Source organism: Seriola dumerili, unplaced genomic scaffold (assembly GCF_002260705.1).
Source record: "Seriola dumerili isolate Sdu_G_001 unplaced genomic scaffold, Sdu_1.0 BDQW01000458.1, whole genome shotgun sequence".
NCBI classification, from domain to species: domain Eukaryota; kingdom Metazoa; phylum Chordata; class Actinopteri; order Carangiformes; family Carangidae; genus Seriola; species Seriola dumerili.
In genome coordinates, this window is record NW_019174713.1 from 322,884 (window position 1) to 344,581 (window position 21,698).

The 21,698-nt window shown below is 41.4% G+C and overlaps 1 long non-coding RNA gene across 1 annotated transcript in view; it reads right to left on the bottom strand.

Annotated features, from left to right (window-relative positions):
* Positions 1-21,698, bottom strand: part of LOC111234793 — a 104,745-nt gene that overhangs the window by 40,236 nt on the left and 42,811 nt on the right. Inside the window, exon 3 of the long non-coding RNA XR_002665656.1 lies at positions 10,098-10,152. This is a non-coding gene — a long non-coding RNA (uncharacterized LOC111234793). The remainder of the gene's footprint in view (positions 1-10,097; positions 10,153-21,698) is intronic.

Here is a 21,698-nt window from a genome sequence, read left to right on the forward strand (position 1 = left end):
TGATCCACCTGTAACCACGGTGAAGTCACACCGTAATAACCATGCACTTTTTCAGGAGAGAAAATATTTGAGCTTGTGTTAAATTACTCTTTACATATTCAGCTGCAATTAAAATTGCTAAAAAAACCACTGTTGGCTGTCGGCTGTTTGAGCCAATTAAACAGCAGCAGCAGTTTCCAATCATTTTCAGCTCTTTATATTTTTTAGCATTTTAAATGTTTAAACTTTGTTATTGAGAAGCAATCACCAGAGTGTAGAGTCTGCTCAGTGTAACCATGTAAACGTAAGGCTGAATAATCCAAATAAACCATGCAAACAAACAAAGGAGTTAAATAAATAAATGGGGCGAAACAAGTTTGAAAGATGCTCAAGCAGCTGAGGTGAGAATATATATATATATATATATATATATATATATATCTGGCTCATTTTATACTTCTGTACAGTTATTAATTTGTGTGCTTGTGAGTTATGGATTTGTTCTCACAAACCCATGAGACACAATACCAATTTTAATTCCTTTAAATGACCTCAAAATATATATATCTATATCTTCTCTCTTGCTGCCGTTTCTGGTCTCGTTTTATTCAACATTGTCCTCCTCTATTATTATGTATTTTGTTCCATCTTTCCTCCCTGCAGTTGTTCTTCTTTCATTGATAATAATTCCACAGAACAATGAAGCCGTCAACTTTGACCCTTCCTCATTTGTTATTGGCAGCTTGTTAAGCTGGTGACGGTTACTTCAGGTCCTGCGTGTGCAGTTTAACTCTAACTCCAGTTGCACAGGCATGTAATTGCCATGAACGGCAGCGTCTCAGAGCAGAGACAATTAACATGTTGTTGCTACTTGGGCCCCAGTGTACCAAAACAGATTGTTTAATTAGACTTTATGAAGCGTCTTGATTGCTCATTCAGGAGAAGCCTTCGTGTGCTACAGTAGGTGAACGGCTCCAGTTGAGTGGAGTGGAAAACTGTTTTAAGAGACTGTGTGTTACTATGAAAGTAAGTGGATCATTTTCATTGAACAGTAAACGGGTCGGAGAGGATTAATCAGCGCTGATCACCTCTGATGTGATGATAGATTTGACTCAGGGCTGCAATTAACCGACGAGTGCTCCAGCCTTAGAAGTTGTTTGTCCCCTCCTACAGGAAGCGTTTCCTGAATTACTTCGATTCTTAAAGGTAAAGGTTTGGTTAGTTGTAGAGTTACAATAGTAACTCAAACAGTCTTGTTAACTGTTTATTCAGCAGTTGTTTCTATTGGAACAATTTTGACTTTGCGAAAAGGGGGAAATCACAACCAAGTTAAAAAACAGAGCAACAAAAAAAGTGCATCAACAAGAATCCCTGAGAAAAGACACTGGACTCAGAGCTGTTTGTTTTTCTGAACCGGTTCGTCCGTCTTCAGTTACTGATTCTGAACATTTACAAGGCGCTTCGCTTCTTTCGCTCTCTCTCGTTCCCTCCGCCAAAGAAAATTTTAATGCTGACGGCTTAAAAACAATTCTTTATTCTTTATTCTTTTTATAATTATAATTATACTCGCGTTATAACTACCACTGCCACTACAGGCTCTGTCACTTGAATGCAAACATGAAGTTTTGGAGCAGTTGCTGAAAAGACTGATAGTTACAATGAGACGTTAACTGTAGGTCGTCATAAGCTGCTTGTATTTTCATTATTGATTAATCTGCAGATAATGTTGTTTTTAGTTAATTGAAATATAATAAAATAGTAAAAATGACACAGAAAAATCTCAGAACTCAATCAGATATATTCATATCACTTTTGCAACCATTTTTTTTTCTTCTTGAAAATGACCTATGATTAAAATTGTTGCTGATTCATTTACAGCTGATCAACTTATTGAATAACTGACAAACCATCTCAGCTCCACATGCATCTTTTACTACAGTATTCTCACTTTGGCAGAAACCTGTGTGTTTCTGTAGAACCACATCGATCACAGTAAGAAGCTGATTATGGGAATTCATCATTTTGTTTATTCTATACTGCATTTTCTTTTTAGCAAAGCAAGTAATCAGTGTTGCATTTGAACGGTTTGCTTTATTTTCTGAAATGAAAGGTTTTTGGTTGCAAAGCTCAGGTATCAGTGAAAACTGTATTCAGTAGTTTTCAAACAAATAAACAGACCGAAGGATAATAAATCTCACCCTCTTGTATTCTACAAGAAAATATCTCGGATGCTCTGTAACTCCAAATGTTGGGATAATTTTGGGAACAAACTTTGAAGGACAATTTGATGAGCTCTCAGACGTGACACCGGTCGTTGTCTTTTCTCTGACAACCGTTTTTCGTTTTTATGTACTTAACCTGGTCTCTTTGTAAATCTCCTTTCTGAAGGATTTTGGAGCGCTTGAAGTAACCGTGCCCTTTCGCTGTCCTTCTGTCTCCCTCTCTCGCTCCTTCTATCTTTTTTGTTGTTTTCATGTACCAGTCCCCCATGAAGGACAGCTGCTGTGAGCTGACAACCTGGCTGCCTGCCATTCGTTACTCTGCCAGTCGATTTCTGTGCCCCCCTCCCTCCTACGCACGCACACACACACACACACACACACACATTGACACACACCCACACACCAATACCCATCATGCATTTGTCAGACACTGTCTGGGTGCTGCTGCTGCTGCTGCTGCTGCTGCTGCTGCTGCTGCTGCTGCTGCAGAGCTGTGACATGAATTCAAGAGAGGAAATCTGTGCTTTTGTTCATCATCACGTTTTAAGACGAGATTCGTTTCTTGCTTCAGAGCTTTCTGCTAAAGGAACGACACAAACCCTAACACGAGTTCAAAAGCCAGGTGTAGCAGGAAATCCAATTCACTGCTCCACCCTAAATTTTTTTTTTTTTTTTTTTATGGCAGAAAATAGAAAATACCAACAACTATCAGCGGCACTGGCATTCCTTAGAAAAATACAATGTGAGGTTTTGCCCTACAAGTATGCTGACAAAAATTCCACAGAGCCAGCAGCGAAGGGAGTCTGGCATTGACCCAGAGACAAAAACACAAAGAGAAATGTTTGAATGTCAGCGAGGAGACATCCGGGTTATTTCAAGGCCAGAATAAAGCAAGCCTGAGACGAGCCTTTCAGAGAAGGAGGCAATGCTTCCATTCAGTCACCCCACATAATGATGGAGGCGAGGGCAGAGGAGCTCTTTCCACTGTGGAAGACGGAAACCCCTGTTGCTATTTGTACCTGTGGGTATGGTTCTGGATCTCTGGGGCAGTTCCCTCTCAGTTTCCACGGCTTATCGGGACTGTACTTTAAAATTAAGTATGTGTTAGTGTCCCTGCTGCAAGGTGTGCCGAAGTGTCTGGTCGCCTTTTTTTTCTCTCCTTCCCTGTCCTCGCCAGTTTCCATTCTTATCAAGGCTCACCGTATGAGAATGCTGATATTTGATTACTCTGCAAATCTATTATTTTATAACAGCATTTTTTTTTCTCTACCGTATCAGCACATTACAACTATGTTATCACTAAGGAAAAGATATGAGCAGATCCAGTTAGGATGATACGATCAAACAATAACACTTTTTTCCACGGTTACTGAAAAAATCTTGGATAACCGTTAATAAATATGTGAATGTCAATTGCAGGTCTTTGGTAGGACGCCAACTCCAGTCTCCTGCGCCAAAGTCAGACTTGAAACACACCCATCCATCAACCTGACCCTCCGCCATCCTCTGACTGTCCCCCTGCCTACATAAAGGACACACCACTTCCCAGAAATGGACATAAACTGTGAGGTGAGTCACCCCAACACGAGGACACTTACACATGCTCTTTACACTCTACCCGTGGTAAATAAACTGACTGTCACTGACCTGGTTACCTATATCTACTGTACATATAGCTTAATGTCCTGAATGCAACTAGCAAGCATTTGATAGTTCGGTGCCGCTACGGTGACCAACAATCCACAACCAGTCAGGAAGCAGCTGGCTGAGGTTTTCCAGGAAAACGTAAAGTCCAAACCCCTTCTCAGTCCTGCAGGTCCTGGTTATCCAAAGAAAAGGTGAATGAAGGGTAATTGGACTTGTTTGTAGACACTTGAAGACGTTTCACCTCTCATCCAAGAAGCTTCTACGAAACCCAAGTGCTTCAAAACCCAAAACCCTGATGCTTCAAAACCCAAAACCCTGATGCTTCAAAACCCAAAACCCAAGTGCTTCAAAACCTAAAACCCAAGTGCTTCAAAACCTAAAGCCCTGATGCTTTAAAACCCAAGTGCTTCAAAACCTAAACCCAAGTGCTTTAAACCCAAAACCCTGATGCTTCAAAACCCAAAACCCTGATGCTTCAAAACCCAAAACCCTGATGCTTCAAAACCTAAAACCCAAGTGCTTCAAACCCCAAAACTCAAGTGCTTCAAAACCCAAAACCCTGATGCTTCAAAACCCAAAACTCAAGTGCTTCAAAACCTAAAACCCAAGTGCTTCAAACCCCAAAACTCAAGTGCTTCAAAACCTAAAACCCTGATGCTTTAAAACCCAAAACTCAAGTGCTTCAAAACCCAAAATCCAAGTGCTTCAAACCCCAAAACTCAAGTGCTTCAAAACCTAAAACCCAAGTGCTTCAAACCCCAAAACTCAAGTGCTTCAAACCCTAAAACCCAAGTGCTTCAAAACCCAAAATCCAAGTTCCACCCTACCAACAGCTCCTTTTCTCTCCCTCATTTGAATGATTGTCTCATTTGTTTGCATCCCTCCTCCCACCTTTGCTCCATGCACATCATGCTGGCATGAAAAAAAAAAAACCCACACAAACAGATGAGTAAAGTGAATTTCGACATCAGGGAAATCCCAAACTGTCAAAATGCCGTTTTTTTTTTATCCGCCACAAAGAGAAAAAAAAAAGGACTAAACTCCTGGATATCCTCCGAATGAAGCAGTTTATACGACGTGTCATCAGAACGTGTCTGAAGACAGAACTGTTTATACTTTATTCAGAACGGCCACACTCGATAAACCTGCCGTCATAGAAATGGGGATTACTTCTTGACGGTCTCTCTCCTCTAAGGAATTCATGGTGTACACACACAAAGTGGCAGAAGTGGTTTCACCAGCGTTCCCCAAATTCGGACATCAGGCAGGTGAACATAGAGGGGGAGCTGCAGTGATCGGACTGGTGCTTCCTTTGAAGCACACTGGTGATTAAGTGTTTTGTTGTACCTTATAGTTAGCCGTTAGCTGGGGCTTACTGTGGCTCAGGAGGTCGTCCGCTGATTGAAGCGTCAAAGTCATAAAGTGTCCTTGGGAAGATACTGAACCCAAGTTGTGAAGTGCTTCGGATAAAATGCGGCCAGTTGGCTAGTGTAATAATGCATTTGTCAGGTTAGCTTTATAAATGGCTAACAATGCAGAAGTTGCAAATATGCTGATTCTGCAAAAGTAATTTTTTGTCTCGGAGGTATTTGTTTCTGAAACGTTGCCTGAAAATATCAAGAATGTTCATCTATTTGCAAATTTACCTGCCAGGAAATTTCTGTGTTTATGTGTGTGTGTGTGTGTGTGTGTGTGTGTGTGTGTGTGTGTGTGTGTGTGCAGGAGATTGATAAAGAAGCCAAACTCTCACAAAATGTTCTGTGTAGAAGAAGTTTGGTTGGACTGTCAGTCATCTTTCTGTTTACTGAGTTGAACCCCAGACTGCAGTAATGCAGAAAAATGATTGTATGAAAATTCCCATCAGCTGTTCACAGTATCACAGGTGCCAGTCGTGATTATTTCAGCCCAAATTAGACCCTGTTATACCCACACTACTACCATCAACTCTATTTAAAAACTGAACTCAGTGATGGATCCTAATGAACTTCCTTCATCGTCTACCTTATATTAGTGAGTGGTTAGGGCGCATATCACGTGGGCTCTTATGCCCTGGGTGGCGTGTTCCCGGTTCGGGTCCCAGCTCTCCGGACCATTTGCTGCATGTCATTCCCTGGCTGTCGCTCTCTGCATTTCCTGTCTGTCTCCGATGAATAGAGGCATAAAATTCACACAGAGTAACTTGAGAAAACAAAGAAGTTTGACTGAAGAAGGCTGAAGAAGCCTGTGTTAGATGTTTAGCTTGATGGCCTTAATTAAATGTTGTCCAGTGTATTCCTGTGTTAGGCTTGAGGCGATATCCAAAATGTAATATCTCTGTACAGTTGAGGCCAAATATCGCGAAATACGATGTTATCGTATGATCGTACTTTATGTTTGAGGTACAAGCGATGCTGCCGCGAAACAGCAGTTCAAAGTTTTATTTGTCATATGCGGAGATATTATGAAAAATATTGCACATGGCGAGAAAATATCACGATAGTTGATATTATCGAACATTGGCCCAAGCCTACGTTTAACAGCCTACCACCGGGGTTTTTTTTTTGGGGGGAGGATTTCTGGCGCACAACAAATGCCTCCCTGGGTGAAAACATCATCACTGAATTTGTTAAATCACAATTTGACTGTTAACGGTGCATTATTAATCGTAAAAACGCCCTCCCTAATGAGTGCAGCGTCTATGAATGGCCTCATTGGTGTATCCAGATCAGGTCCACTTTGATCAAACTGTGAAACAACTCAATACAGTGGGAGCTTTGACTCAAGTGTTGCCAGAAAGCCCTCCCTGCAGATCCGAATGGCAGAAGGCCACGGGGATGTGCTCGCAGGCTGTCGTTACAGCAAAAAAAAAAGAGGGGGGGGTGGCCTTTAGCTAAAGAAAACAAAAGGAGAAGGAGAGAAATAAATAAATAAAACAACGATGGCTACTTATTTATTTAGTAATGAACTTTCTGCAGATGTGCAGAGCTCAGTGGAGGAGGTAGATTAACAGAAAAGAGCACAGTCGAATGTTTTACACAAAGTTTTGCAGGTTATCGCGAATAAAAATGCTTTTTGTGATTATTGGTGAAATATAATATTTGTCCGTCAAAACCTCTTAAACCTTCTACTTGGACTTATAATTCGACGAATACATAAATGGCAACGAGGCCATCAATCCTCCAGCTTCTAGTAAACCTGCATGAAATAAAGCTGGCGTGTCATAAACGGCTGTTTTTGTTCTACGTGGAACAATAAAGCCTCATAGAGGTTCAAAGAATCTGACTCCGTGCAGAGCCAGGTGGAAGACGCCAGAGAAGAAACGGGGATTTTAGAAGAGCAGCATTAGTTATAGAGACAGGAGTATAGCAAGCTGAAAGGAAGGTGGAATAGGAATGCTTTCTGTTATGAATAGGATAGAGGACAGAGATGGAGAGGAAGGGAGAAAGAGATTGAAAGAGGAGGGCAAACTGCAAGTGAGGCTCAGCAGGAGGAGAGAGGAAGAGGAGGAGGACAGAGGGAATAGTAAAAGAGGCAATGCAGAGTAGAGGACGGGAGGAGGGAATGCAGGGAATGGAGAGACTCCCTGAGAAATACAGCTATAGTCTGGATGATAAGGTAGATCTGAATATCTTTGTGCCAAATGTTTCCAGGAAGTGCCGTCCTTAAAAGAACAAAACTTTATGTCTTCACCCTGAGAACATGCAGCATGGGTCCAGTGGGACAAGAAACACGAGCAGCCGGGAAGTAAAACAGGTTGTAAACAAAAACCTCCGGATTAGTCAGATTTATTTGGAACATAAAACGAGAGTAAGATTTTTTTTTTTTTTATCCAAACTCATGTCATGTTTTGCACATTGTCTCCATGTTTTCAGTTTCACTCTACCGGCCCCTCCCCCCGTGCCCTGTTTCCCACCTGATCTTCCTCCCCCTAATGACACACCTGTCTCCTCTTCTATAATTAGTCCCCTCCGTGTATAAATATATATATATATATATATATATATATGTGTGTGTGTGTGTATACCTGCCAGTTTCACTCACCATGTGCCAGATTGTCTTTGTGCATTCAGCCAAGCTTTTTACCCGTTTCCTTATTCCTAATTTACTCCTTTTGTGCCATCGCTCGCCTGGTTTGTAACTGTTATTAACTGTTGGGCTTTTGGGTCGTGATGTTTTCTGAGCTGTGCTAATGCAACAGCAAGATTTAGGAGAGATTGTCAGCGACATTTTTCACCCAGCTTAAGTTTACCTGCAAACCAAGACTTGCGTTAATATTGAGCGGTTTTGCACCAACAATTTATGTCAACTTTCAGTGCGAAGGCAGGAAGTAGTGTCGACTATATGCAGCGAAGTGGAAAGTAAGGTCGAGGGAAGGATGAGCATGTAGGACATTCATGCATTAGACCAGAATGTACCTTCATTGTATTATTAACAGTAGCTACAGTCTTTCCTTTAACCACACTGACACTGTCGTGCACTGACATTGTAAAAAACCAGCTTTAACCTGGTCGACGTGACCGGAGAGGTTCCACGGTCACATTGGACTTCATTAGTGTTGGACAGAGAGTTTTCATTTAATGAAACAAAACCCTCACTCCTCTATAGCCGTGCCCTGCCATTTTCTCCGTGGGCATACCAGTTGTAAAATGAGAGTTCTGAGCAGCCAACCTCTGTAAACAAGCTGCTTTGGCTTCAGCACTGTTTCTACAAACAGAGTCCAGTGCTTGTGTAAGCCGGGGGGAATCCAGCCGAAGCGATGCATCATCAGTTCAGTCGAACAGACAAAATTAATGTAATGCATCATTCCTGGTCCTATAGACAAACATTAATAAATTCTATAATGAATACATAATCAATAAAGCCGCATCACACCTATCATTTCAAAAGCAACAACGCTAACTGGACGACATGCACTTTTATAAAAGGTCGATATCAGCCCTTTATAATAGAAACCCAATTTATCAGTGGAGAGCACTCTACTACTGCACTTGTTTTCCAACTGTGAATCATTTATCATGCAAAGTACTTGAGTTCTCTGGTGTATTCGGCCATATGGGAACATCGTGATGCACTTTATTTCACGGACTTTCATGAGGGAAGGAGGAGGAGACAGGAAGGAGGAGGGAGAACAGCGCTGTCTATGACTTCCTCGAGCTCTTTAAGCCCTCAAGAAGAACAATGATTCCTTCCTCTAAAGCTGCTGCAGCACTCCAGCACAGACAATACCACAGAGAGGTGTTTGGCAGGGAGAGATGGAGGAAGTAATAGCCGCAATGTGTTGCCGAACACATTACCTTTCATAGAAAGAGCCGTGTGGAAATCCGGCTATCTGCTCAATGCACACTTGAGAACCAGCGACCGTCAAATGAATGACGGTAGAGGTTAAAACAGCGTTGATGACAAATACGTGTATATATAATATTGATGAACTGAAAAGGGCTTATTATAAGCTACTATTCAAAGTGACAAATGTGCAAAGCAACAGAAACAGTGGGGGTCAAAATGAGCTATTTAGGAAAACATTGTCAGTCTCTTCTCTCGCCATCATGACTTAACGCTTGGAGACAGGAAGTTGGCTTTGTTTCTTAAATATGGTTTCGGTTAGAGGACACGGACGAGAACCAATAAAGGGCCAAGCCTCAATAAAGTTTATTGTGCGTGCATCATATCCACCTCAATAACACCTCAGGCCCAGTAATTAAATAAAGATTCACCTGATTTGTTCAAATGAAATTCCGCTCTCAGTGTGATTAGTGATAGGAAATCTTATGAGTCCTATCCAAAGGATCGTCATTGTCTCCCTGGTGTGACACCACTAAAGTTGTTAATCTTGTACGTTGTGTTAACCCACAAAGCTTTTGACATTTCAAAAATCCCTCTGATTATCCGAAAGCTAGATCTTTGATCATTCAGGCAATTAATCAGGTTCCATGACGCCCCTCAAACTGCACGAGAAACAAGAGCAGATCTGATGTGGTCTAACTCTGGAGACCGGTCTTACATATCTTTGTGAAACCAGTCAAGCCTCTGATTAGTAAGATGTGTGGGTGGTTCAATTGAAGTGAGAAAACCATTGATTTTCACATGTTTTGATCCAGTATGCATAATCAATGAATATTGTACTTCCAAAGTTGAACTCTGACACGTCGGTGGATCATGTGCGAGCTAGTCAAGGACGACGCATCCAAATCAAAAGGCAACAGAGATTGAGGTATATAAAAATGAAAAGAGATTCACAGCTATTCAGTGTGACAATGATAGTTGCCTTACCCCGTGCGTATCCGCTCACAGGCCTTCGGCGGCGTTCAGGCTTCCATCATTGCGGCTGTGAACAGAAACAATTGCAGTTAGATATTTCCAAAAGAAGAGACCACACACAAGATTTACCATTCGGACTCAGGACAAGCAATTTCTCACTTACGGATCCATTTGAAAATCCACTTAATCATTTCAAGTCATATGCATGAGGAGGGAGTATTTTTCCTACTGACACATTGACACTCGACGTAGCGAGAGAAGTTCTGGATGGTTAAAGGCAAAGATTTTGACCGCAGTTCCTTGGATTAAGGCTCCTTTAAGCTGTTTAAAAGTACTTGACCTTCAGTCACTCTACAGAGCTCCAGCTCACAATTCAGTTGGCACTATTGTTTTGATCATTTCTCAACAGGTTGAACAGACCTTCAATCACTCTTTCATCAAAGGTTGTTCAGCTTCCACCTATAATGACACCTGAGAAACTCTTGAATGGCTCCAGTGCCTCGCGGGGTCTGCTTCTCTTTCTGCAGCTGCTCTGGGTCAGGCAGTCAGGTTTTGTTATTGAGAATTCACTTCGTATTCATTATGGACGGAACAGGGAGAGGGAGATACTGTATGGTAGGCCGAGGAGATTGTATTCACGAGGCGCACAACGTTGCCAGAGGGATGGGGAGAGCAAATACTTCATGCATTACATTATGATGACAAAGTTATTGTTTTGTGTTATAGCCCCGCTTTGCACATTCTGAAGTTATTCTGCATGGATGTTTCTTTGGTTCAAGTCAAAGAGGAACTTATTTTTGGTGGTTTACAGCGCTCGGAGGTTCTAATATCACAAATGTGAAATGGTTTAAAGTGAATCTGTGATGTTAACTTGCTCCGATCAATTCAAAATTCAATCAGTTATTCAAAAATGCTTCCTTTTTTTTTTTTTTTTTTAAAAATCAGCTGTCTGCATCGAAGATTTAAAGAACCATTCTATATATTACTATGTATTTATCTGCATAACCAACCCATAATCATCACTGGGTCGAATCTGACACATAACACAGATGTAGCTTTTATTATAGGCGTTTAAAAAAAAATAAGAATATTCATCAAAATGTCCTGAATACAACAAGAGGGTTAAAGCTTTGCCACGGAGCTTCAGGTGAAAACCTCATTCTACAAACACAAGTCACTGGCAAATATGATCTGAGGTCTAAGACTAAAGTAGCCCGAGTATAGGAACACAAAACAAATAGTTCAGGTCACAGGTCCTTTCTGGCAGGTAACCCAAAACCTCAAAATGCCTACACACAATGGGAGTAGTGTTGGCAAAGGTAGCTCAGCTTATTAGCCAAGTTAGCTATACTATGGCTACAAACAGAGAGAGCACACCCTCTCTAATGCCAGTATCATTAGCTCAGCTAGCTCACCTTATCAGCTAAGTTAGCTACATTATAGCTGCAAACAAAGATAGCACACCTTCTCTAATGCCAGTATCGTTAGCTAAGCTAGCTCAGCTTTTAAGCTAAGTTAGCAACATTATGGCTACAAACACAGACAGTACACCTTTACTAATGTCACGCTAATGAATAATGTAACTTTCACTTGTATTGTCTGAGAAGCTGCCAGAGCTAAAACCTCGTAGTCCTAAATTAGCATTGTTAGCTAACAACATGAAGCTAATGTTGCAAAGTTGTAGCAAAGTTGGTTTGCTTACGTTAGCTACCTTATTGTCATGGCTACAGCACAATCTCCCTTTATTTTAGTCTGTGTGTGTGTGCGTGTGTGTGTGTGTGTGTGTGTGTGTGTGTGTGTGTGTGTGTTTTGTCTCTTTGACAGTCAGTAAATCCATACCTGTCCTTTACACACCCTCACTGAGCTGCAAACCTCTACACACAAGTGAGATGTTGTTGCGTTGTTACTGATACTCTGTCATGTGTGTATTCTGGACTGAAAGCCTCACAAGTGTCTTCTTCTTTTTTTTTAAAAAATAATTTCTGCCATATGGAGACTATTTTTTGGCCACGGTTTGGACACCACTGTGATGGAACATGTCCACATTGATTGAAATTGAAAACCAGTCATTTTCCATTTTCCAGTGTTAATGCTGGTCAGGGTCACTGGCAGCAGGGCACACTGATTTTGCATTGTGGACAACTTTGACTGTACCTTATGTTCTTTTTCTCACTCGGTCAGTTTAGTTTGAAAATCAGGCTAATATTGAGCCGCCAAAGGAAATGACCCTTAAAGTGCCACTCCAAACCATTCAGCAGCCATAATATCAGTAGATCCGTAAAGCGGTGACTATTATATTGAAGCAGATTGAATGAGGACAAGACACAGTGCGAATCCTGTATATATTTTGAATCAAAAGAGCGACAGCAATATTTTTAGCTGTGGCGTTTAAAGCACGGGAAACAAACAGCCCTTATAAGCCTCTGTGGAACCTTTCATCTATTTTATATTACAGGGAGGCTAAATTAACTTCGCTGACTTTGTATTCGTTAAGAAAAGAACGAGTGGAGGTCAGCAGCGGTCTGCTTTCTCTGAGCCCCTGTCCCTTTAAAGACAATGACCTGACCAGCAGGGCGCCTTGGCTGCAGATGAGAAAGTGGTTATTTCCAGCACCCTCCTCATTTATTTGCGTACGTGTTTTAAGAGACCTAAAGCAGTGGGCTGGATGCCTGGGTGCCATGCTGATAAAGCAAGACGGGGGACTGCGAGCACTTTACCCAGGGCCCCTGAGTGAGTAGGGGGAGGAGGGTGTGGGAGAGGGGGGCTCAGACAGGTGATCAGGGCCAGGCGGTTACACTCGGGTGGATAACATGTCTTCAATGTTACTGATGGACTGCCCAACTGGCGCCCTGGCTGGCTGGCACCGTGCCCAGCGTTCTTCCACCGGCTGAGCGGCTGTATAGCTTGGATGACTGTTGTGAGAGCGAGAGGGAAAGTCAGGGGTGACAGACAGTCAGTCAGTCAGACAGACAGACAGACAGTCAGACAGACAGGTACAGACAGACAGACAGAGGCCACAGGCAAAGACAGACTTGAGATGAAGGGAACCACTGACGAACTCTGCTCTGTACACACTACTTTTTACTTTTTACACATTTGCTTTTCCACATTCTTCCTAATCCCTCACTGTGCATTTATTATTAATACTATTTTATAGAAGTTTTTACTGTTTCACTTATTTACCTCCTCTTTCCTAACTTGAGTGTGGAGCAATTGTAACAAAGGAATTTCCCTGCAGGGATAATTATGAACAAACTGGGTGGAATGTAATGGAGGACACAAAGTTAAACCCAGTTCACACAGACTTTAAATGGAGCTCTGAGGTCGATGCATCACTGAGGGCAGAGCGTAACGTCGAACTAAAGTCACATGAGGTGAAGACATTTTCCTGTTTTCTGTGTTAAATTGTTTTACATTTCCATTTATACTATTCTCACATGAGTATCTGCTGAGAAAATACACAAAATAAAAAAATTTAAATCTAGAAAATTGTTCTCATCATTATAATAATAATGATAATAATTTTTATTATTATTTTACAAAGCCTTCAGATCCATATGAACCAACTCAACTAGACCACACCCTCACACTCTATTATCTCTAAATAAATTCCAGACACGACCTGATCTGTCTTTTTCATTTCGGGTGCACGAGACTCCAGACCTCCTCCACGAGGAGACGTAATTGGACAGGCGGTTGCTTTTCTGATTGACCATTAGAGTGGATAAAATTAAGCCGATGCTTTCCACATCTGCCGGTACGTGAGGGTTTTGCGTGATGTACATTTCGTCATCGAGGGATCCACCGGTTTGTTATGTCGATGCGGTCACTGTTTCACCGTCTGTCCTGTTTCAGCAGGTCACCTGGTGCAGGTCCTGGACTTTACACTTTCTCGTTTGTAGAGGCATTTTGGGAAATTAATGGGACACTATTTGTGGCTTTCTAGTCCAACGGTTTTTCTTCCTGTGGGGAGCAAAATATTGTTGACATTGTTCTGTTTGTTCATATTAGCTTGTATCAGAATAATGTGTTTGTGTTCAGTTACACCCAGAACAGTCAGTTTGTGGTGTGTAGTTACTTCCTGATTTCCTGATACAGAAGTTGAGCAATGCTCAGTCTTTTATCCTATGGCATATCCATCTCTTTTTGTTCAACATTTCATCACTGCCGCAAACAAGCTACAATCGATTTCCATTTGAGATCCTGCGACTAAACGAATCTGTTAACAGACGAGCCTGACGGAGTCTGAAGAAAAGCTGCGACGCCGCTCTCCTGGAAGATCTCGTGCTAAACGTGCTCAGTCAGCCTCGAGCTACAGTCTGAAATATCAAAACAGGAAAAAGAAAATGGAGGGAAATGATGAGATTGCAGGGCTTAGAGCGCCAGGTATCAATTGACTCCCATTACGTGAAAGCTGAACCAGTAACATTATGACTGCAGCCATGTCAAACATTTCAGTTCTTGTTCAGCCGTGATGTGAAAGTTCTTCACGGTCCAGTACTTATCTTAATTAGCACGGACTGGCCTCTGCCTGCACTTACACGTCAAGACCAGCGTCACAGTAACACGTTTAAATCCTGCATATAGTCACATATGTTCAGACCAGAATAGAAAGAGTGAACTATGATAAAGGGACAAAATGAAAGTCTTCTTCCAGATGTAAAAAACCCATTTGTAATAGGTGGCTAGAAATCCAGCTTTTGATTTTGCTCAACAGTCTTTACCCTATACTTCTAGATAAGGACATATTTATTTTATTTACATCATCTAATGATTTTAGCACATGTATTAAAAACATGATATCCTACAAGCGCCAGACCTTCTTGTTTTGAATGTCACCAGCTCCTAAAAAACAGCAGTTTTTAGACTGCCAAGAATTTTAGCTAAAAAGCTGAGAAGCTAAAATTATAGGAGCAAATATCACAGATAAAGGAAAACCAAACGTTTTACACTGGTAAAATTTCATCAGAGCTGTAGTTTATCACATGCTGTAGTAGATTGTCATTTATCTGAAAGCAGTGGTTCCCGGCCTGGTGGTTTCAGGGCTCAAATGAGGATTTTAGTGTTATATATATTAAATATTAACCTTGTCTTGAGTCTTGAGTCTGACCATTTGCTAAATGCTCCACTGTGTTCACCAGCTGGTCGCTAACACGTAGCAGCTAGCTTTCAGTAAAAAAGAACCAGAAACAAAACCAGTGAACACAATGAGGCTAAAAGGCTCAGTAGAGTCTGTGATTATTCTCTCTAGTTTCATATATGATCTACGATTGACCCTTCACTTTGTCATCATATGAAAATATTGTCGAGTGCAGCCTTTAACTAGCACTCTTCAAAAAAACAACATAAACCAGAGTGCTCAGTATTTGTTATTGAGAATCGCTGGTCAGAATAATAATCTTCTTTCTGTTGCATTTAGATACTGAGGAGCAGATTTATTTATCTCTGTGATCCAAAAGAGATTATTGTAACCGCAGCAGGAGATTGTTGCTCTCTGATTTTGGTGGAGGTTTCCTTTCTTTAGCAGAGCCGCTCCATCTGATGATACCTGCTGCCACAAATACCAGCACGCAGCTTTATTTAACGTGATCTTCTAACGACCGACGATCAGCAGCAAACTTTATTTAAAATGGGAAGAATGAATATCCTGTGTACAGTTGGCTCTAGGTGGATGGACTGTTTATATCTGGAGGGCTTTTAAGGAAGTCAAGCTGTGTTTGGATTATCAGACATTTCAACGACCGCGGGTTATTTAATAAACAAACAGCGGAGGCTCGAGGTCTTAGATTCTGTTTTGTGTTTAGTTCAACATCATTTGAGTGGTCTGGTTGAGTATTTACCATATATTATTATAAACCCTCATCTCAAGAGTCTGCTGACCAGATAGAAACACAAGCCCAGTCTGTACTACCACTCTGAAGCACAGCAGAGTCTCGTCAGAGAAATCCAGTATTTTAGTCCAAAGTTTTATTTGAGATCATTTTAATGAAACTTGAAACAGAAAATTGCTTAATTTCAAATAAAATTTAATTCAGTTGATTTGAGGCTGAGAGAACTGCTACTGAAAATTAGTCACAATTAAGACTGCAGTTGTGCAGCGAGTGTCTGGCCTGATGTTATAACAATACATCCAGATGTGAAACGTCCTGATTTGCATATTTATTTTGAACAAACATGATTCAACAACAAAGACAACAGATAATTTAATTCTGTAATGTTTTTAGGCCTTTAAGTGGCAGGGCTGCGCTAGACTGTGTTATTTTGTTCTGTTAATAATAGTTTGCACACTGCTATTTACATACATTACATTTGGAAAGAAAATATTTGTAATGTTTTTTGCATGTTAATAACAAATAGATTTTGCATGTAGACATTTAGCTGGCATGGACCCGGCTGTCAAATGTGTGTAGCGAATATATTTTGTCATAAATTTTACACATATTGGCTTTAATGTCTGTGTGATCATAGCATCAAAATATCGTATGGTAACATGTTTGTAGAAAAATGACACAACTGACTCGAGTTCTCGCAGATGTGGAAAGTACGACGCTTCAGACTTAAAAGAGATTTAATTTCCTTTAACCATGACCACGATCGTTCCCTAACCTTACTCTCAAGCAGTTACTGTTTTAACCGTGACAAGGAAGGTTATCAAATATTAATGAGGAAGTAATTGTGATCTAATCTAGGATCTTTTTCCTAAACCACACTGATAGATGACGTCATCCCTGTCGGACTTGTTGATTTTGTGACTAAAGAACGGCANAACTGACTCGAGTTCTCGCAGATGTGGAAAGTACGACGCTAACTTCAGACTTAAAAGAGATTTAATTTGCTTTAACCATGACCACGATCGTTCCCTCACCTTACTCTCAAGCAGTTACTGTTTTAACCGTGACAATGAAGGTTATCAAATATTAATGAGGAAGTAATTGTGACCTAATCTAGGATCTTTTTCCTAAATCACACTGATAAATGACGTCATCCTTGTCGGACTTGTTGATTTTGTGACTAAAGAACGGCGGCAAATCTTCAGCAAATATTCCCCATTGTGGCTGAAATTGCTTTTACCACAAACTGCACAACATGCAGTTATGAAAGAGGAAGTCAATGTGTAATAAATAAAAACTACAATAAAATAGTAACAATAAAAAAGCTTTGTATAAAAAGCAAGTAAACTTTATGATATTTGAAATTCTGTAACTCATTATAGAATAACTGTTATGAGTGTGTTAATAGAGAAACAAATTTTAACCTTCCTGTCAGCACTCACTCCAGGCTGCACCAATCAGACGCTTTAGGTTATAGATACTTGATGTAAGGGTCGTGGTTGGATTTAAAATCTGCCAATCGTGGTGAAGGAGGCCTGACAGGAAGCGGACAAATATGTCCCCTGAGCTTGATAAATGTGCTGTATATTGGCGAGACTCCAACTGGCGCCGCTCCAGCCTGCTAGCAGAATGACATAGCCTATTTACTGACTGCAGTACCGACTATTGGAAGAATCACATGGGCTTAATGGGACAAGCGGGCCGGTATCTATTGTTGTTGATGTTGCAGACACGGCGTCGTGGTGTGTAGCCGCGGCCAGTGGGCCGGTCTGCTGGTGGGTTGGGACAGTGGAGAGGTGGCCTCAGAGCGGTGGGAGTGGCCCGGCCCAGATGGCCGTCCTATACAGCCCAGGGACTTAATATCTTTCTTTTCCCGCCTCACAGACCAGATGGAGACCATTACAGTGGTCAGGCCACTGTAATGGGGGGTTTGGGGGGGGGGGTGGGGGGGAATATCTAATTACAACAATTGTTGAAATCTTTTCAGCCTGCTTTTTTCTTGCTTTTCTGACACAAAATGCTCCCTCCCAACATGCACTGCAAACCCTCCTGAGAGTTCCTCCAAGAGCCCAGACTGTTTCACACAAAACAGAAGGACGGACAGAGAAGGAGAAACGCAGCGAGGGGAAGGAGAGAGGAGGAGAAAAAAAAAAAAGCACATTAAAGATATGCAAATCCAGCTGTCTGGGGTGAGGAGCATTAACTAGCGTTAGCAGGATAGCTGCCTCTATTTTTAGTGTTTGCATATGTTTGCGTGTGTGTGCGTGTTCGTTCACACATGACTGTGTGTGTTTGTCTCTCTCTGCCGAGGTGTGTGATGACTTCCTTAAGTCTGGGCTTTCATGTTCTCGTCAGACAGTCTGGGCGTCGAGATATGTCAGCAGAAATATTCTGCCTAATTGAGACACTTCACAAATGAAGCTGTCAAGCCCGAGCTTCAAACAGAATACATAACAGCAGTTGGAGGAAAATTTCTAGGACAGCAGTGTGAGGGAGTGTAATTTCTTTTCTTTTTTTTTTTTCATTCTAAACAAGTACAGTGTGTTGAATGATTACAGCTTGGTTTCAGGACAATTATCAGAGCTGCCAAAAATATATATAAAAAAAACAAACTTCCATGGAGTTGAGGAGTCAGACGAAGCTGCCATGCCAATGACAAGTCAGTGTAAGGGACGGATGCATTTAACTCATGTATGTTGTAGTCATTACCAAGCCTCAACCTCCGGGGCTGAAACATGACGCCAACACTGAAGAACCAAAAACGGCAGTTCCTCTAATGGCCACCAGAGTCTGGCTCCAACAGTGAGTCAGTCCCCATAGACTCCCATGTTAAAATGTCCAACTTTACAGCAGAAAGAAACATGTTTACAGCCTGGTACAAAAACAGTTTTAGTCTCTTTGGTTCACGACACCTGTTTATGTAACTCACCTGTTTACATTTTATGAAGACTTAAAGTTATGCATAATTGAGGGGGCGTGGCCTTTTTGAGTGACAGGTGGGTGAAGCGTATGTTTGCCAACAAACCGGCACGAACCAAAGTCTCGACTCCACACACGCCGCACCTCTTTTCCCATTTTTGGATTAGCTCGGGAGTCAGGGGCGGAGTCAGGCACTGCCAAGATGACGACGGTGAAGCAGCTCACTCTGAGCTTCAAACCCGCTCTTCAGAAACCCGTGAGTCACGTCACGGAGGCTACATCGACCTTTATTTATAGTCTGTGGGTGTTACTCAAAGCCAGTGTGAAAACCACCCTATGTAGATGATGTAATGTGGATGCGTCTGGCAGCCATGTTGTGTTTCTTTTTCCAAATGTACAACACGCCCATGTCAACATGCAGAGCCCAGAAGACGCATCATTTAGATGCTGCGCCATATTTTCTTCCTTCCATGTCAGGCCTGTGGAAATGTTGAAGCCACAACAACACAACACAGTGTCAGAAAATTCAGGACCGAACTCTCACAATGTGACTGTTGCTACGACTACATGCCTACAAACCAACCAGTCAGAATATGACATGAAGTAACACAGAATACACTGGCCGCCTTTCTTCACCACGTTTTAATGGAGTTTAGGGGGAAAGAAACCACGAAAATCAAATCAGCGGAGGCGGAATGACAAAGAAATTTTGTAGCACTGGCAAGAAAACCTTCCAGATCTGCCAGATGTGGTTGTCACTGAGTAAAATGTGTAAGGAAAAGCAGACACCACTGCTGCTGATGGGTCACAGCTCCATTTGATAACCGTCTGTCAGGCTGGGGCAGCAGCGTGGGCGGGTCAATTACAGAGAGAGCCCGGGCGTAAGGAAAGAGCGCCGTGATGACGACGCGAAGGAGAGATTAAAGAATTAACAGGAAAAAGTGGTGAAGAACGATTTCTGCTTTAAGTTATTGACTTTGTTGTACAGCTGAATGAACTACAGCCGAGCGCTGTGGAGTGCCAGCAGCTGGATGCCTTGAGGTCTGGAGGCCAGCCCACTCATTCCCCTCAGTCTGACAGCCAAATGGTCCTGGTCTCCTGGCTCCGTGCTCGGGAAACCTTCAGCTTCTTTTAACTCCTGTAACCTGTAATTCAGTGTTTCTCCAAATGTTTCATTTCCATATGTTAAGACAAATCTGCAGATGATATTCGAAACTGAAACCTCCGTGATATTAAGATGAAGTTACAGAAAAAAATCTACGGTTCCCATGAAATTTTACATCGGCGCAACTTATTTTGTCCGTAAAATCCATTAAAGCGTTCAGTCCTCTCTCTCCTGCCGTCGTTACAGACAAGTCTGATTTACCGAGACCCCTCGACTCGTCTTCTATCCAGCCGTGACCTTTAGCCCCTTAGTGTCTTGGGCTTTTGGGAAATGGTGTTCGTTAATGGCAACTAGAAAATAGAAATATGAATAAAACGATGATATTGGATCATATTTCAGAAAAACTGTCATCCTTATATGAAACGAGACACACAACGTACTGTGGAGCGAGGCTCTGATCCAAGGCTGGATAAACTATTCTGTTGCTTCAACAAAACGGATGCCTCCTTTTTTTTTTTTTTTTTAACATGTTATAGTCGACAGTGGAAATCATGTGGTTCATGGTCTTCAGTTTAACCTCAAGGCCACCAGGGCGCCCCAGAGTTCACTCAGTTTTTACTCCATAACCGTCAGCATGACCTCCTGCTGGTGGAGGGGGCGGCTGATGGTTTGGTGGTGAATAAAATATTATAAGGACTTTTGCTGCATGTCCTTCCCTCCGATCCGCTCTGCTCTCTCCCCGTCTCCATCTCCGCTGTCAACGATATAATAACTAATAAAAAAAAAAATTAAATATATAAATATAAATAAAAAAATACCAAAAATCTTTAATTTTTCATGTTTGTTGTTGCTGTGAACTCCAAGTACAATTAACAAGATTTAATGAAAATTAATCAAAATGCAGTTTGCAAGTATTTAAGTATCTATAACCAGTCTCATTAATATTGAAATAATTACAGTTTAATATGCAGAATAAAATAGTTTTACTAAGATACTATTTGCAGTTTTCAGTTTTATTCTGAATGTGAAATGAATGCAGTTCAGTTAATGGTAATTTAAAGGTGTTGTTTTATTTTGAATGTGAATCTGTTCAGGTAAATAGATATAAATGGTTCTAGTGGAAAAGTGCTTCAGACAGGTGATTTGATTAGTCTGTATATAATCCAAATATAATCAGTAATTCTTCTAAACGTGTTCAACTTATTTATTCAGGTTTTTTTCCTTTAATCTGTCACCAGTACAAGTGGAATTAATGTTTATTTAAATAAATAAAATCATATTTAAACAGATGTAGATTCATCCGGCTCTGAAGTAAACAGCTGTAATATTAAACAGCCGCTCCACTGATTTCACACGGAGATCTTTGTCTTTGTTGCGAGCAGTACTTATCAGTCTGAGGAAATAACCCTGATGACGTCAGAGTGACGTCACTCAGTTTCGCCTTGAGATGCAGTGATAATAAAAACTGGGAGTGTGGAGTTTGATGAGTGGGTGTTCACCAGACAGGAAGGGTCTAATGAAAAATACTATCAAGATGCATCATGTGATTGTGTGAAGTGTTTTTTCCGAGTCGGGGAGTTTGGAGGTGTGAATCTCTGTAAGACTGAATCACTGGAGGAAGGTACAGGTGTAGAGGAGGCAGCAGGAAGTATGCTGGGTGCACTGACTGGACTCATTGTGATCCACTTAATTAGACACAAACAAGGAAGTTGAACGAGCCTGTGAGATGAATAAAAAAGTAATTACATAGTTGGGGGG